The 17,689-nt window shown below is 45.2% G+C and overlaps 1 long non-coding RNA gene across 2 annotated transcripts; it reads right to left on the bottom strand.

Moving 5' to 3' along the window:
* Nucleotides 1-9,134: 9,134 nt before the first annotated feature.
* LOC125551541 (uncharacterized) lies at nt 9,135-12,914 on the bottom strand. Of its 2 annotated transcripts, none has more exons than XR_007302778.2 (5): nt 12,449-12,914; nt 12,094-12,238; nt 11,937-11,979; nt 10,265-10,460; nt 9,135-9,533 (listed from the first exon to the last, which is right to left on the bottom strand). It is a non-coding gene; the product is annotated as an uncharacterized LOC125551541 (long non-coding RNA). The 2 variants fall into 2 exon arrangements; XR_007302777.2 differs by having other exon boundaries at nt 10,265-10,425; nt 12,449-12,912.
* Between the last annotated feature and the right edge of the window lie 4,775 nt (nt 12,915-17,689).

Genomic DNA, 17,689 nt, shown 5'->3' with positions numbered 1-17,689 from the left:
CACATGCAATCAATATAAGTGATATGATATGGCCATCATCATCTTGTGCCTGTGATCTCCATCTCCGAAGCACCGTCATGATCACCATCGTCACCGGCGCGACACCTTGATCTCCATCGTAGCATCGTTGTCGTCTCGCCAATCTTATGCTTCCACGACTATCGCTACCGCTTAGTGATAAAGTAAAGCATTACATCGCGATTGCATTGCATACAATAAAGCGACAACCATATGGCTCCTGCCAGTTGCCGATAACTCGGTTACAAAACATGATCATCTCATACAATAAAATTCAGCATCATGCCTTGACCATATCACATCACAACATGCCCTGAAAAAACAAGTTAGACGTCCTCTACTTTGTTGTTGCAAGTTTTACGTGGCTGCTACGGGCTTAAGCAAGAACCAATCTCACCTACGCATCAAAAACACAACGATAGTTTGTCAAATAGACTCCGTTTTAACCTTCGCAAGGACCGGGCATAGCCACACTTGGTTCAACTAAAGTTGGAGAGACTGTCGCCCGCAAGCCACCTATGTGCAAAGCACGTCGGGAGAACCGGTCTCGCGTAAGCGTACGCGTAATGTCGTTCCGAGTCGTCTCGTCCAACAATACCGCCGAACCAAAGTATGACATGCTGGTAGGCAGTATGACTTATATCGCCCACAACTCACTTGTGTTCTACTCGTGCATATAACATCAAACCATAAAACCTAGGCTCTGATACCACTGTTGGGGAACGCAGTAATTTCAAAAAATTTCCTACGCACACGCAAGATCATGGTGATGCATAGCAACGAGAGGGGAGAGTGTTGTCTACGTACCCACGCAGACCGACTACGGAAGCGTTGACGCAACGTAGAGGAAGTAGTCGTACGTCTTCCCGATCCGACCGATCCAAGCACCGTTACTCCGGCACCTCCGAGTTCTTAGCACACGTACAGCTCGATGACGATCCCCGGGCTCCGATCCAGCAAAGCGTCGGGGAGGAGTTCCGTCAGCACGACGGTGTGGTGACGATCTTGATGTTCTACTGTTGCAGGGCTTCGCCTAAGCACCGCTACAATATGATCGAGGTGGAATATGGTGGCAGGGGGCACCGCACACGGCTAAGGAACGATCTCAAGGATCAACTTGTGTGTCTAGAGGTGCCCCCCTGCCCCCGTATATAGAGGATCCAAGGGGGAGGGGGCGGCCGGCCAGGAGGAGGGCGCAGGAGGAGTCCTACTCCTACCGGGAGTAGGACTCCCCCCCCCCCAATCCTAGTTGGAATAGGATTCCCCGAGGGGGAAAGAGAGAGAGGGGGGCCGGCCACCTCTCCTTGTCCTAATAGGACTAGGGGAGGGGGGAGGCGCGTGGCCCACCTTGGGCTGCCCCTTTTCTCCTTTCCACTAAAGCCCACTAAGGCCCATATAGCTCCCGGGGGGTTCCGGTAACCTCCCGGTACTCCGGTAAAATCTCGATTTCACCCGGAACACTTCTGATATCCAAACATAGGCTTTCAATATATCAATCTTTATGTCTCGACCATTTCGAGACTCCTCGTCATGTCCGTGATCACATCCGGGACTCCGAACTAACTTCGGTACATCAAAATGCATAAACTCATAATAATTGTCATCGTAACGTTAAGCGTGCGGACCCTACGGTTCGAGAACAATGCAGACATGACTGAGACACATCTCCGGTCAATAACCAATAGCGGGACCTGGATGCCCATATTGGCTCCTACATATTCTACCAAGATCTTTATCGGTCAGACCGCATAACAACATACGTTGTTCCCTTTGTCATCGGTATGTTACTTGCCCGAGATTCGATCGTCGGTATCCAATACCTAGTTCAATCTCGTTACCGGCAAGTCTCTTTACTCGTTCCGTAATACATCATCTCACAACTAACATTTTAGTTGTAATGCTTGCAAGGCTTATGTGATGTGCATTACCGAGAGGGCCCAGAGATACCTCTCCGACAATCGGAGTGACAAATCCTAATCTCGAAATACGCCAACCCAATATGTACCTTTGGAGACACCTGTAATGCTCCTTTATAATCACCCAGTTACATTGTGACGTTTGGTAGCACCCAAAGTGTTCCTCCGGTAAACGGGAGTTGCATAATCTCATAGTCATAGGAACATGTATAAGTTATGAAGAAAGCAATAGCAACATACTAAACGATCGGGTGCTAAGCTAATGGAATGGGTCATGTCAATCAGATCATTCAACTAATGATGTGACCTCATTAATAAAATAACAACTCTTTGTTCATGGTTAGGAAACATAACCATCTTTGATTAACGAGCTAGTCAAGTAGAGGCACACTAGTGACACTAAGTCTGTCTATGTATTCACACATGTATTATGTTTCTGGTTAATACAATTCTAGCATGAATAATAAACATTTATCATGATATAAGGAAATAAATAATAACTTTATTATTGCCTCTAGGGCATATTTCCTTCAGGAAGTTCTTAAAATCCGGGCACTCAACATCGTCATGGCATATGTGGTAGACCAAGCAAACATTATGTACGCAAACCTGGATCACGGCGGGCTTTTTCCTCTATTTGTCCTTTAGATCCTTCTATGGTCCCAGGACTGTGGTGTACTCAACATCTAGCCCAGCGACCCACTCATCATCTGAGTTTTCGAACATGCGTCTGAAGCGAGAAAGGCATCCTTTCACCGTCGCGGAAGAACGGGTGTAGATGACGTCGAACTCATCGCCGGTGATGGTTCTAACCTTGTAATCACCGCCGATCGTGGAGATTTGGGACGCCATGGATTTGGGAGGAGGGTTAGGATTAGTGAAAGTACCGTAATGTGAATGGACGGGATGACTAGGAGCGAACCGCCGTAGTATTGAAGGACGTGCGGGGACGAGTAGGAGCGAACTGCCTGCGTGCGAACGGCAGGGTAGTGGCTTTCCATTCTCCCATGATACGGGCTTCCGAGAGCCCTTGGATCTGAGATCGAATGGTTGCATGGCGTGATTCTAGACCTATGGGTGAATATCCTATCCTGGAGGGTTATTCTGCAAATTTCAGCAACTTAGCATGCGACCGTTTGATCTCAGATCCAAGGGCTGCCAGCAGCCCGTATCATGGTCACGCCTACCACAACCGCCGCGTCGCTCGCGCGGTCGCGCCCTTGGAGATTTAACATGGTGCGTTAGGCTATCTGATGTTGGCATGTCATACATAGTCATCACTGTCACTCATACTACAATAAGGTTGGCTATAAGGTTGGCTATAAGTGCATTTTTTACTGCTCTCTATCTCTTTCTTCGTACTCCCTCCGTCCCATGATATAAGAACATTTTTGACACTAGTGTAGTGCCAAAAACGTTCTTATATTATGGGACACGGGGAGTACTAGTATTTATTGCATTTGCCAAGGAGTGACCTCTTCCAATGAAATGGTGTTGCTAAGTTTGCTTCATTTAATTAGCTATAGACTCAAAATTATCTTTTCACCTAGGTACACGCGCTTAGCACCGTTTCTTCCTTGGGTCACCAAACTAGTCTCTCTCTTCTTGATTAACTTGCCACATCAGAATTTATGCCTATGTGGCAAGCTTAAGCACCTGTAGGAGCAAGTAAAAGTAAGTACAATAGTGCGCTTTACATGGCATTTTTGCATATGTGGAGGAAAGAGAGGAAGGGAAAAAGTGGAGAAGTGGGCTCTCATGCAAGAGCCAGCCTCTACTACATGGTGGAGCATTGGAGAGGCACCTATATGGAGGTGGTCAGGAATCGGGAGACTCACGCCGGTCGTAGCGCCGCAGTTAAAATGATAATGGCAAGTCAAATCACGGGGCCCCACCTGTCCAGCAGTAACTCGTTGTCAAATCACACAGCCCTACGTTTGCAGCCGCCTACTCCCTCGTCTTCTCGCATCTCTGTCGAACCGACTAGGCGGAACTGCCCCGCCTACCACACAGGAAAAGCCCCGCCCTCTACTTTTAAATACAACTACATCCTCTTAAGAATCCAATGATATACTTTTTGTGACATAGTAACTCATATTTAGTTAGTCAAATGGATGACCTAGAACTACGTGTAGGCCCTATAAACCGAGATGCCTAAAAATAAAAAACCGGGACGGAGAGGGTAGTTCAGCACGTATCTTTTTAGATCAATATAGTCGGGATTCACCAAGGAGCAAAACCAAGTGGTAGGCTGCTCCTATCGTGTTGGCGTAGCAACTCAAGCAGGGTCAGTCCGCACACGAAATGGCGACACACTTAACAGGACCCTTTTGGCTGACATGTGGCTCATCCACCGTCTTGTTCCACGTGCGATGCACCAAATTACAGTTCGGAGCAGCGGTTGGAATTGGAGGCACCCCGGTCGTAGCGCCGCAGTAGTAGAAAATGAGCGATGAGGGGTCAAATCACAAAGCCCCACCTTTCCCGCATTAAGCTGGACGGACGAAGCAATCATCATTTCACTCTAGGGTGCAAGAGCATAAAGAAAAGAGAAAACAATTATGCGTGCGGCAGCTACCTAGGGCACCCTAGGGTAGGGGTCTCCACTATAGATCCTTTTTTGAAAGTGCCTCCACTACAAATCAGCTTCTCCCTCGTCCTCTTGAAGAAAACCGATGATGAGTGCGGCGGTAGGGTTTGTAGGAGTACTACGGCGTGCGGGGCCACGTCGTAGTAAATGGGTTTGAGTCGACGCCTTAACTATGTGTGGGTCGCTTGGTTTTACGGGAACGAGGCAGTATTTTGGGTTCGGGGACCAGTGGAGATATAGTACGTACAAAAAATTGTGGACGTAGGTTCGACCGAAAGGCAACGATGAATGAGCCCTGCATTTTGATATACCCGGGGCCGCGTGAAATTTGCTACTCTACTCAAAACTAGTAAGGACACATGTATTGAATGCATGAGATTTCAAAACCAAATTATGAATAAATACACACTATAGCATGTAAAGCTTTGAGTCATATATGCATGATGTAGATGTTCGTTTAGTTCTTATAGTTCATCTCATTCAAAATCAATTAGTTTTATAAAAATGTTAAGATTCATGGGGTTGTGCATTGTAAATCATAAAGTAAAAAACAAATAATGGCAATTCATTTAGAAAAAAATTATCAATTACGATACAGAAGATTCTAGAACAAAGGAGAAGTGCTTGTGTTTTGAGGTTTGTGCATTATGCTTAAGTTCAACCATGGTGTCTTCTAAATTGTACATGTGGCAGATCTGCTGGAATGTTGATGATATCCAATGGCCGGTAGTGCTCGGATTTGCCTATCGCTGCACTGTCGGGTTAGCTTCATCCAGCGACCATCTTTCAAAGTTATTGGAACACTATATAGTTCTTGTGCCATAGTTGCATGTTTTGGAAAAAAGCTACTAGTGGGTTGTACTATCTATTTAGGAATAGAAGATGTATACATGGAAGTTATAGGGAAAGAGATGACATGGAGCATCTCAATTCCTATGAGTAGGGATTGGAAAAGAGATGTCATTTGGTTCACATCATAGGAACTTTTCTATTGAATCTAGAGATGACATGTATCTCAATTCCTATGAGGAGGGATTAGAAAAGAGATGTAATTTGGTTCATATCATAGGAACTTTTCTATTGAATATACGCTAATGTTTATTTTCCTTTGAAATTAAGGGAGTATAGGAATCCATTCATATGAACCAAGTGTCTAAAGCTATAGAAATGATATCATGTTTATTTCCTTTGAAATGTGGAGTATATGAATCTATTCCTAGGAACCAATTGGATCTAAAGGAAAAATACTATAAAAATCATATCATATAGAGTTCCTATGATATTCCTCGACACTAAAGGATGCTTGAAATTGCTGCGGGTGATATGATGGTCTTTCTTTGTAGACTCCTCACCCATATTTATAGTTACCTCTCGAAGATGAATAAAATGATATATACATGGTATTCTACATGTGCAATTTGGTACACGAAAACTCGGTAAAAATTTGCGAGGTTCGGATTTTCAATAAAGCTATATGCACTTCATTTCGGAATGGAGGGAGCATACAGCAGTTGCTAACACTTACGTGGAAGATTTGTGTGTAGGAGGAGTGGCTGTTCTATTGGATGACATGGCAAAACTAACACGGTCGGATGCCGATCTAACGGTTCTTACGACGTTCGTCAGGAAAAGGCTTGTGGTGAACGTTTGTCGGATAATGATTTACGGACACATGCATTGCATTGATACGTGCCCCCCTCTCTCTCACGCACATGCACCCTCACGAGTCACGACTCTTCCGAGTCCTCTCGCAGACTCACACGTCGCACCCACCGTCTATCTGTAGGTAGACGTCACGCACATATGTGCTCTTCACACCCTACCTCTCAGAACTTCTAAAAAACAAAAGACGGCGCGCACATTTTATTTTAGCTCACATGTCACACACTTATACTATTACTCTTGCGGCGAACGTTCTTTGGGCATAGTATATTGTACTCTCACGAAGAGAAGCGGTGCACACACGCACTAGTTCTCTCACACCCACTCGCGGGTACATGTAGGAGCGCATTTTTTTGAAGCTGGTACAAAAAAATCACTCCACTATATATAAAAGCAGGAGCCTTAGCGCTTGCTTTACTAGGGTTCCTCTCGTTCACTCTCTCATGCTCTCCAGATCTAAGCAACACATAGGTGGCCATACTCTCTCTCAACTCACGGCTGGTCACAAATCCGGCCGGACCACCTCGACCGGGGCAGGGGTGTAGGTGCATCGTTCACGCTGTCATCGGCGGCGAGGAAGGAGACCAACGGCTGCCCACGCGTCGGCGGCGAGAGAGCGCCGGCTCGGGAGGGCCTCCGACCCCTTCTTCTTCCATGCGGTATTGTGGCCAAGATGAGGCCTCCCGACGCCGTCTTTGCCACATGCCGACCACCCTCAGGTATATATTCCTTCGAAACCTGCCTTGCTCTACTGCCCCAGCTCCCTTCGTGTGGATCCTTTTCTACTTCCGTCCGCTGTTCCAAAGCCACCTAGACTTCTACTATTATTAGAAGTAAAGCTAGTTCATACAGTCGATTCAAAGCGTTGGTTCAAACAGGGAAGAAAGTGGGAAAGCTATAGCATGAATCAAGGACTTGGTTCTAAGAGGAAACGGGAGAAAGTAGTAATATCTATCACTGCTTAAATAACCGTATTTCGTATTTGCGCAAACAGGGATGTTTGTCTCCATATCGTTTCGGGATGTCTGTCTCCGTATCGTTTCTATCCGCGCAATCAAAAGCACACACCTCAGTTTTAGTACAACTGCGCAAAATGAGATGGCTATCCCTCGTTGTCATCGTCTAACCTCCCGTCTTCAAGGTATCCCTACATTGGTAGTAACTAAGGTAGAATGACCAACGCAATCTAAAAGAAGTTGATTCGTACGTTTTACTTTCTAATTGCAGTGCAGGGACGAGCAAAAACAACTGCATCCTAGTCCGGAATGCACTTTCTACCAGTTCATCCATGGACCGAGGACTAGCTGGCATGGCTGCACGACGGTTTTTTGGACAGGTGCGCGGACAAGAGGCATTGTTGTCTGCTTATTTATGCAAATAGCGGTGCTTAAATTTAGTGGAATGCACAAGCATTTCAGCTGGTCAGCACACTGCATGGTTCAGTTCAGCATTCCAGCTGAGACCACAATTATAATTGGTTATTCTAGAATGAGAGAACCTAACCCTGGATGGTGGCAACAAGAAAAAACCAAAGTGAACTCCAGGAAATTTAAGCCTGTTGGGAGGCCCTTTGCTCAGAGAAGCCTTGCTTTTTTTCCTGATTTGTAAACCTTCTCAAAACTTTGTCTTTTGCTGTGAACTAGTATATGTTTTTTATGTTCTATGAATCACTGAGATGTATAAAATTGCTTAACTTATGCTTTTCAAGTTTTTTATGAAGACGAGTTTAATGTGAGTGTTCCACATGAGCGCTGGACTAGCGTGTGAACGTTTGGAATTTATTACATTGTGGCCTCAATTAACTTCACGAACCACTGTAACAAGATACATAGTTGCTTATATGTCAGACAGCAGATTGTTGATTGTTAGCTGGTTGATAGCCTAGTGTTGAAGCGAGCTGAGCCAATGTGCCGTGTTTTGCACAACTGCTTACAAGCGGGGTAGCACCAACAGTGTTTACAAGTACTTATGTATACGTCGGTGCACGGTTCTCGAACGAGTGCTCTATTTCATCAAAACACACACTGCTCGTATGATAAACCGTGACAACTTATGTCTTACCATGCCATATTCATGAAAAAACTAGTGAGGACGCATCTGTTTCGGCAACCATTACAATGGTTCTCGCATGATTCACGGGCATACAAAAGTAGCAGCAGTTCCCATAGACGGATTCAAACAGAGTACTAGCCCCAAAGGGGTCGATAACAGGCATGGTTCGGATAATTAGACACAATCCAAAGTACTATTAAACACTAGCTGGGGCAACTATTTCATGCCTCGATCTAATTTGGGTTGGACACAAGACGGACCTTGCCATGAACATCATTGAGGACGTCCCGCAACAACTCAATCCTGTGAACCTTCATGAAGACAACCTTGTGGCCTTGCCACTGATAAACTTGTTTGTGGAGGCACGCCATGTCATCTTCCCGTGTAAGCTTGACAAGAACAGTATGCCTCACAAACAAAGGAGTAGCTTTGAACTTCTTGTGCTTCAGTACACCCTCGACAACACACCTGACACTACACCACAACACCGATGTAATGGCATGTAAACTGCCGGGAGAAAGCCATTAAGAGGGCAGATAAACTGCTGGGAGAGTGTTTCTCCCGGCAGATAGAACTGCCACAAGAATGGCTGCCGGGGATTAGTTCTCCCGGCAGATAAAATTTTCCCGGCAGTTTATCTGCCAGGACACATGCATTTGCTGGCAGTTAATTTTCTCTCGGCAGACTAGCCGTAGCACATGAACTACTATTACCGGCAGTGGAACTGCCAGCACAAACATGTCTACCCGGCTGTTTGTTTGCCATCACTTTGATTTCACTAGCATTCAATATCCATTCACTATGTTTGCCGTCACTTTGATTTCAATATCCATTCATTATGTCAGGAAATCTAGACAGAACACTCAAATTATACACTTCAATCAAAGTTCCATATATACCTCAACCAAAACCTTAAACTTTCAGAAACATTCATAAACTAAAATTTCAGTACTTCTACATCCATACATGTGTTTAGTAGCATCTAGCTACAACGGTTAACAAAATTTACATAAGATGATAAGATTTTGTGTCCTTAGACTTTAGTGCATAGCTGTAGCCATGTCCACGAATACAAGTTGCATGATTACTCTTTTGTACATTTCTGCTCAAGCCGTTTCTTTGATGGAATTAACATATTCATCTGAATACCAAACTCACACCATCCAATGAAACTGCATTATTCGAAGATGGCCACATGTCTCCAGCAGAAGAGTTATGAATTTGTAATGCTTTAAAGATGTTAATACGAAGAGAAGAAACATCATGTAGAAACATCTTCCAGTGATGATGCCAACCTGAATAGATAAGATGGTTCAAATGCCATGAGATAATAACTTTGGTAAATGATATGTACTATAGCACACAAACAAAGGATATAGGCTCAGACAGCAAATACATGCTTGCATAATAATCATTTTGCAAGCAAAAAGCAAACCATAGTGATGTTTTTAAAGCAAGTAGCTTACAACTACATATGACAGATGACATGTATTCCTACTGGCGTATTTTCAAGCTTCACATATATATATATATATATATATATATATATATATACCAATATTATTGTGGCTTGAGTATTAATTCACAAACATTGATACCTTCCAATATAGTTCAAGCTATGTATAAACATTTGAAAATACTAGAGATGTTTCCTTTCACACAAACAACACAGGTTCAGGCATAATGTGTATATAATTATGAAAGATAGATTATACAGGACCATGAAGAAATTCTGGAAGCAAGATGTAGTTGTTGTACGAATCAAATGAAAAGCAAGGTTATACATTTATTTGAATGAAAGATAGCACAATGTGTGGTGAATTAGGAACAGTAGCTGACAGCACATGCAAGCATTGTTTCATGTTCATACTCAATAGGATCAAGTAAGCAAAAGTAGTTTGATTTTCACATCTGAGTTCTGCTATATAATAATCCTGGAACATTTAGTCGTGAGCCATGACACTCAGAAGTTGAACTTCAGAAATTTGCGCAAAATGCTAGAATGTTGAGATTCTGGAATGATTACCCCATGACCAAATTTGTGCAAAAAGCAATGACTCGTAACCAAATTTGTGCAAAAGTTACTGCCTGTTCGGAAGCTCTCCAGATTCTCAACTCCGCTCCGCGCGAGGAGCCGGGTTCGAAATGCTCCGCGCGATTGTGCTGGCACTCCCTCCGCTCCTGGAGCTGCAGTAGGGGAGCGGAGGGGATGCGAACAGGGCCTTAGTTAATGAACATCCCATATAAATATACAATTGAAAAACTGATGTATTATATAAATGATATAAGCTACAAATCTATATCTAACACAACACACATGTATTAATCATGTTTGGTTATAAAATATTTTTTATCTAGGAGATACTTCTAATAGTGCAAACTGCAAAACAGTGCTACATTGACAAAGTTACTGTAATAACTGAGACAAGTGTTACCACCTGAAGAAAATGCTATCAGGATCAAATCAGGTACAGGTTTTTGGAGTTGTCCATTGAACTGAAGCACATTCTCAAGCACAGTGTTCAATGAGAATTCATACTATAAATAGTACGAAAATATTTTGTCCCAATATTCTCTTTTCCTAACAAGCTTGGGAGAAGCTTGAGAACATATCTATGCAGCAAGGAGTGCCCATACAGATTTATATATTATGCCATGCACAACTAAAAAAATGCCATGCAGATGTACGTAGAGGCAAGACGTGCGTGTATAAGTTAGTGGATTAATTAAAGCGATGCATTAGTGGGGATGTGACGGTCAGACGATTCGCCAGCCTAGTCTTACAAGGACCAAAATGCACGGATCAATACGGTTTTTTTGTAAAGCAGCGACGCATGCATCAGACTGTATATATATATATATGTGTGTGTGTGTGTGTGTGTGTGTGTGTGTGTGTGTGTGTGTGTGTGTGTGTGTATGGCTGAATACCTGCTTATGTACACATACGTATTCGGGTATTTGTGCCACCGTCCGGCATGCATATTTTGATGCTGGCGTGGACACTGGCGCGCCCGCGTTTTATATTTTTTTAGTGTCAAACACAAAGGCTCAAGCGATAGAGAACAAATGATATCTAGATCTTGCAGAAGCTTCTCAGAGTATCTAATTTCCTGTAACAATGTAGCTGCTGAATTGCTTATAAAGTTGAAAAGTATACAGAAACTATTATGTATCCGATGGTATGAAAGTTGAAGCATAATTTATGGCACCGATGTAAACTTACATAGCTCCAAGCAAATATTTGAACAAACTAAATGGCGTAAATGCAGTAACAAACTCTGTCTCGCCCTTTCACTCATAATTTAAACACAAAAACTAAATATTTGCACTCAATCAATGGCATTGGCATCCCACTCCGTTGTCTCAATAATAGCATGGTTCATATAGCAATCAAAGGTGTGGCAATGGCAGTACCACTCAATATAAAATGTAGTGTTGCTTTCAAAGCAAGTAGTTTTACTAGCTTGTTTTCAGACTTCAGTGTGTATATCTATATCAAGATTACTACAGCTGATTATAAATTCACACATGGTGACACTTTACATTCAGGGTGTATAAATAATAATGAATAGTAAAATGCAGGGTCAACCAATTCTTACACACGAGATCCTCCCTTTTTGAAATAGGCCCTAGTTAAGAGGAAAAGTATATGTATTTGGAATAAAATTATGCAAAGGATGGCTTCCACACATGTATACCTTTGCTCCCAAGTCCCACCATCAGTCCATTAAAAAGGATTTCCTGAAAGAAATTGAACTGATATAAGTACAGTAAAGTTCACTTGTGTTCCTCAACCATGTAGTTCCTAATTAATAGTGTTCAAAATCAGATTATATGTATGAAGAGAAGTGTTACCACTCATGAATTTTTTGTCATGAAGCTGTTGTTTCTTTATTCGTTTGCAAGATTGTTGTTTCCTTCTTCTTTCTCCCTGGAGCGCTCTTCACATGTGCTTTGTTGGGACATCAGATTCCTTCTTCTTTTGTAGTTATTCTACTGCCTTCTTGTTTTACAGTGGCAAAATAGAAAATCAGTTATAAAAATGTAAGATGGTGAATATTTGCTAAGAAGCAATGTAGCTAAGGTAGGCACAAAAAGCAAATCCTCAGCTCTGCGAGCTCATGGACAGAAAAAAGTCCAGAGGACATGGTCGCTAGCAGTCTACGGTAGCAGGAAAAGAAAATCGAACAAAGAAGTTGGGCAACCTCACCTCCTCTGAGCAGCAAAGGAGTACATGGGAAAGAGGAGGAGACTCCAGCATGACGGATCTGAGCAGCGTGTTGTCCAGCGTGATGGATCTGAGCACCTCTCATGCCGTTTGGATGGAGGGAGCTGTGGTGGGCAGCTCACCCGTGCTCGTTACCTTGGAGGGCCATGGAGAAGAGCGCGCCGGTATGGTGGTGGCGATTTTTGCCACGGAATCTGGGGCTGAAGAGGGAGGCGACGTTGACTTCGACCTCGACGCACCGCCACAGTTGACCCGCCCCGGTGGCGGTGCCGAAGGAAGGCGATGATGAGTCGGCGTCGTGCAATAGAGACGCGTACGCCGATGGGGGGCGCACTGGTTGGTGGAGGAGGTCGAGGGCGGAGGGCGGCGGCGGCGGCGCTGGTCTGGGAGGAGGACTTGTGGACGAGGGTTCAATTTGGGACATATCTGGTTGGGCCGGCTGCTATAATTCATTTGGTGCGAAATTTCTGGCCTTTCGCGCGCTCCCCCTCGTGTGCGCACATTTGGGCCCAATAATTTCAGTCTCGCGCCACATCGACTGTCGCGGCAGATAGTGAGCCATGATTTAGTTGTGCTGGCAGATAAAATGACCCAAAAGTTAAAAATAATTGCTGGCAGTGCGTGTGCCCTCCTTGCTCAACTTCTGCCGGCAGTTGCTCTGCCCTTACGTTCTACTACCGGCAGTAACAAGATTCCCGGTAGATAATTTGCCCCTATGCTCCTAGTTCTCCCGGCAGTTAATTGCCCCCAATTGAGTGTTGTGGTGTAGTGTGACAATAGTGAGGCTGGAATACAACTCTTCATTGGTATAACCGCAAATGGCTTTCAGGATCCAATAGCCTAAGAACTCTGTTTTCCCAGTGCGTATATTCAGGTCGTCCGCCTCATAGCGAGTGACATGTACAACCACACAATCCTTGTCTGCATCAGGGCTCTAATTGAAATAGAAACAAATTCTGAATTACTATTTAGTATAAGAAACACAAGTTAGTTAAACCACTATGTATAGCATGGCATCGAAGCTAATAAAATTTTGCATTATTAATCACCACATACTTCCTTCTCTAAAAAAATCACCACATACTTAGATGAAAAACCACAATCGAGATCGGCAAAGAAGGAAATCACCTTGGGCAGCTCAGCGGGGGGGGGGGGGGGGACACATCCTCGAAGGGGGAAAACTGCTCCTGCAGTGCCATGGGGGCTGTAACCTCAAACGAAGCGTTGACCATCTCAGTAGTGGCCGTGAGCGTATCTGGGGTCGGCTCGGTGGTTGCCTCCATCTTCTTGGAGCTCTCTGTCTCGTGGGGATCATCCTCCCGCGTCTGCTCCAATATCGGCAGATCTTTGCCTGGTTCTCCTTGGTCCATCATGAAACTGACGAATACTAGGAGACCACTGAAAGGAAAACACAATCGCAATGACAATGAAACAAATAAGAGAGTAAGGATCGGTTACTGCTTTGCAAAAGTTCTTTTTTTTCTCTGAACGAAAATATACCAACATCACGGATCCGCTTACCTTCCCTTCGTTCGGAGAGAAGAACAGTGGCAGATGCGAGTGTTGCCTTTCTTGAAGACGGTGAGGGAGAAGGGGATTCAGCGAAGAGTGAAATGATGGTTGCTTCGTCCGTCAAACTTAGACTGCGGCGAGGTGGGGTTTTGTGATATGACGGCTCATTACTGCCACACTACGACCGGGGTGACTCTCCGCCTGCATACTGCCTTCTAATTTGGTGGATGGCATTTGGGCCCGCGCGCTACATGGCCCGCATGTCGGTGAACAAAAGTATAATGGCATTCAGTAGAGGGAGACGTTTCAATGACCTAGGAGGAGCTAAAAGCGGTAGAGTGTCTCCACTGTACTAGTAGTAATTGTTTTTCTGGGTAGCTATAGAGTGTCTCCACTGTACTAGTAGTAATTGTTTCTTTGGGCCCAAGACAAAACAGCCCATCCACACTAGTAAATAGTAAAATCAATTCAAAAGCCCATGTATTTACTGAATTGATGGATGGGTATGTCGAAGAGCAAAAAAAAGAGTTTCAGGTGGGCAAAAGAGCTTTTGAACGTGCCGGGCTTCTATTTACAACATATTGTGGTCATAATCCAGTAAATTTTACGACTCAGGATGTTCATTCTATGGACCTGACCGATCCATTTGACTATGACTACTGAAAATAGTGCTCGAGTTAGATGTTGTTGCCCTTTTCAATCTGGTTTTTTTGTAAACCTAATGAACAATTAACCCTCATGCTTTTGTACAGTTTGTAAGCTGGAGTTAGATGTTTCTGCCCTTTTCAACTCGGCTGTGATTGTCATATTTTCTTTGAAACAAGGAAAATGGCTTGCCATTCGTTTAATTTAGAGTGAAATATTGTAACAAATCCCAACCAAGGGAAATAACATCACTCTCACCGGCTGCTTGAGATCACTGTGCATTACAGAAGCCAAGTGATTAGCCCCCACCAGCACCCACAAACTTATTTCGAACTAGCACATCAAATGGGCTGTAAATTTTCATAGAAAAGGCTGCATGACCGTGACAGATTTGGATTCTAACATTTGGGACCCGTGAGGAAATAGCCTCTCAAAGGTGGTGTCGACTTACTAGCCAGTCAACAAACGATTCTGCCTACCAGCCGTTGGATTGACATCCAACATCTGTCGTGTATCTTCTATCTCTTGTCTTCTTCTTCCTCCAGCCGCCCAAACCAAACCACCCCGTCAGCTCCGCCTGCTCCCGCCTCCCATGGCTGGCTGCGCCTCCACTGCCCTACCATACGTACCCTCCAACGTTGGCCAATCCCTCCCTCTATTCCCCCACACGTCCTGTTATTCTCCGGCGATGTCAGCCCCAACACGCACCCGCGCCCGAACCAGTCAACCCTCGTACTCCCCTCCGCCTGCGACTGGACCGACACATCTTCAATGGCTCCTGTTCATTCCGTTCAAGGCCTCGCCGTCGTCCTCCGCCTTGCGGCCTTGGTTCGCTCGCCATGCGCGATGCGCCGCCCTCTTGCGTTGTCAATGTCGTCAACAACCAAGAGGAACAAGGAGACGACTGTACGTGGAGAGGATGACAGTAGGGACCCACCAGCGTCATGGCAGTATGCAAGCAAGTGCCTCTATAGTACAAGCCCAAAAATATGGTTCCTCCTAATGGTTGGACATCTGGGGCTCACGCCATTGTCAACGTAGTCAATAAACGAGAGAATTACACTACGAGCGGCTGACAACAGGGACCCAACAAGTCACGCAGTTTTTTTTAGGAACAAGCAGTTGTTATTTATACTAGTTTTAGCAACGGATCAGGGTAACAACGGGGCTGTGTGGGGGCTGTGGCCCGTCTAGCCAGGGTTTTATTTATGTTTACCACATCATGAGCCCAATTGTGTTTTTTCTTGCTGAAAATGGCTAGCCCAGTTCTATTTTTTTAAAAGAAATACCCAAACAAGGCCTACTTGCTTTATTGGTCCTGCTGGGCTGCAAATATTTCAAGACGAGGAGAGTTTCATTCGGTTTGCCCAGAAATGGGATGTACATTTTTAAAACACATCAAACCGGGAATTAGTTTCAATTTTTTCATTACAAGATCTTAAATACCATTGATTTTTATGCATGGACAATTATTTGGATTTTATATTTATATAACTTATTTTTCGAAATAGTTTGAATGTGAATCGATATTTCTGGATTAAAAACAGTTGACCGCATCGAAATATGCAAAATTTCGTATACTTTTTAACCGTGGCCACAATATGGGGTGTAATGCTAACAAAAAGAAGATGGGCTCCAAAAAAATTCTTAAGAATTAGCAAATGGGTTGTACATTATTAGAAATAATGGCAGATGGGTTGTATGCTGTTTTCCACAGATTTGAGGCTGACTTGTGCGCCTACTACAGGTTGACGCGTATGCTTTCATAAAAAAAGGTTGGCGCACACGCAACGCCCTGTCAACTTAGTCAATACACGAGAGCAGTGACTGTTGGATGTCCATCCAACGGCTGTCGTGCTTCTTCAATCTCTGCTCTTCATGCTCCAGCTGCTCAAACAAGCGCCGGCGGGACTGCCTGCTCCCTCCTCCCGTGGCCGGCTATGCTGCCGCGCAGGCCTCACGGCCCCACCATACTCCCATCGTTGGCCTAGCCATCCCTCTACTCACCCACACATGCTGTTATTCTTTGGCGACGGCAGACGAACCAGTAAACCCTCGTACTCATCCACGTGGGAAACAACTGCCGAGTATTCCCTGGCTCCGTGTCGTTCCCTTCCTAGGCCTCGCCGTCGTCCACCGCCCTGGTGCTCTCGGCGTGGCCTGGTCAACGTGGTCAATGAACGACATCCATCGGAAGTGGACTGTACGTAGAGAGACTGACAGCTGGGTCCACGGTCGCACGCAAGGAAATGCCTCCTTATTACGCGCAAAATAATGATTCCTCCACGTAACAGCTAGGACCCACGGGAAGGGCCTCTGTATTTCATGAAAAAAACGTTCCCCCCGCTGACAGGTCGGACCCACCAGCTATATCTTCACACGCAAGGAATTGCCTCCTTATTATGCCCAAAAAATGAATACCCCCTGCTAGCTGGGGCCCACCATATTGTTGGGCTGACTTGTGGGCCTACTAAGTTGACGGGGACGGAGGGCTTCGTCAACTTAGTCAATACTCCAGTGACCGTATGATGTCCATCCAACGGCCATAGTACTTCTTCAACCTCTGGTCTTCTTGCTCCAGCCGCCCAAAGCAGCGCCGGTCATGCCGCCTGCTCCTGCCTCCCATGGCCGGCTGTGCTACCGCGGAGGCCTCACCACCCCCATACTACTCCCACCATTGGCCAGGCCATCCCTCCACTCACCCAGACCCCCTGTTATTCTGCGGCGATGGCAGCCTCACACCGCAGCCGAACCAGTGAACGCTCGTACTCCTCTCCGCATGGGCATCCACTGCCGCGTCTTGCCCGGCTCCGCGTCGTCCCCTTCCTAGGCCTCGCTGTCGTCCACCGCCGTGGTGCTCTCGGCGCGGCGTGGTCAATGTGGTCAACGACCGACTTCCATTGGAAGAGTACTGTACATGGAGAGGCTGACAGTTGGGTCCACGACAGCCACAAGGAAGTGCCTCCTTATTACGCGAAAAATAATTATTCCTCCACCTGACAGCGGGGACCTACCAGACGGGCCACCGGTATTTTGCGAAAAAATCGTTTCCCCCTGACTGCTGGG

Source organism: Triticum urartu, chromosome 7A (genome assembly GCF_056163025.1).
Source record: "Triticum urartu cultivar PI428250 chromosome 7A, HENAU_Tu73, whole genome shotgun sequence".
Taxonomy (NCBI): domain Eukaryota; kingdom Viridiplantae; phylum Streptophyta; class Magnoliopsida; order Poales; family Poaceae; genus Triticum; species Triticum urartu.
Note: the sequence above shows the minus strand (reverse complement) of the source record. Positions and strands in the feature narration are given on the sequence as shown.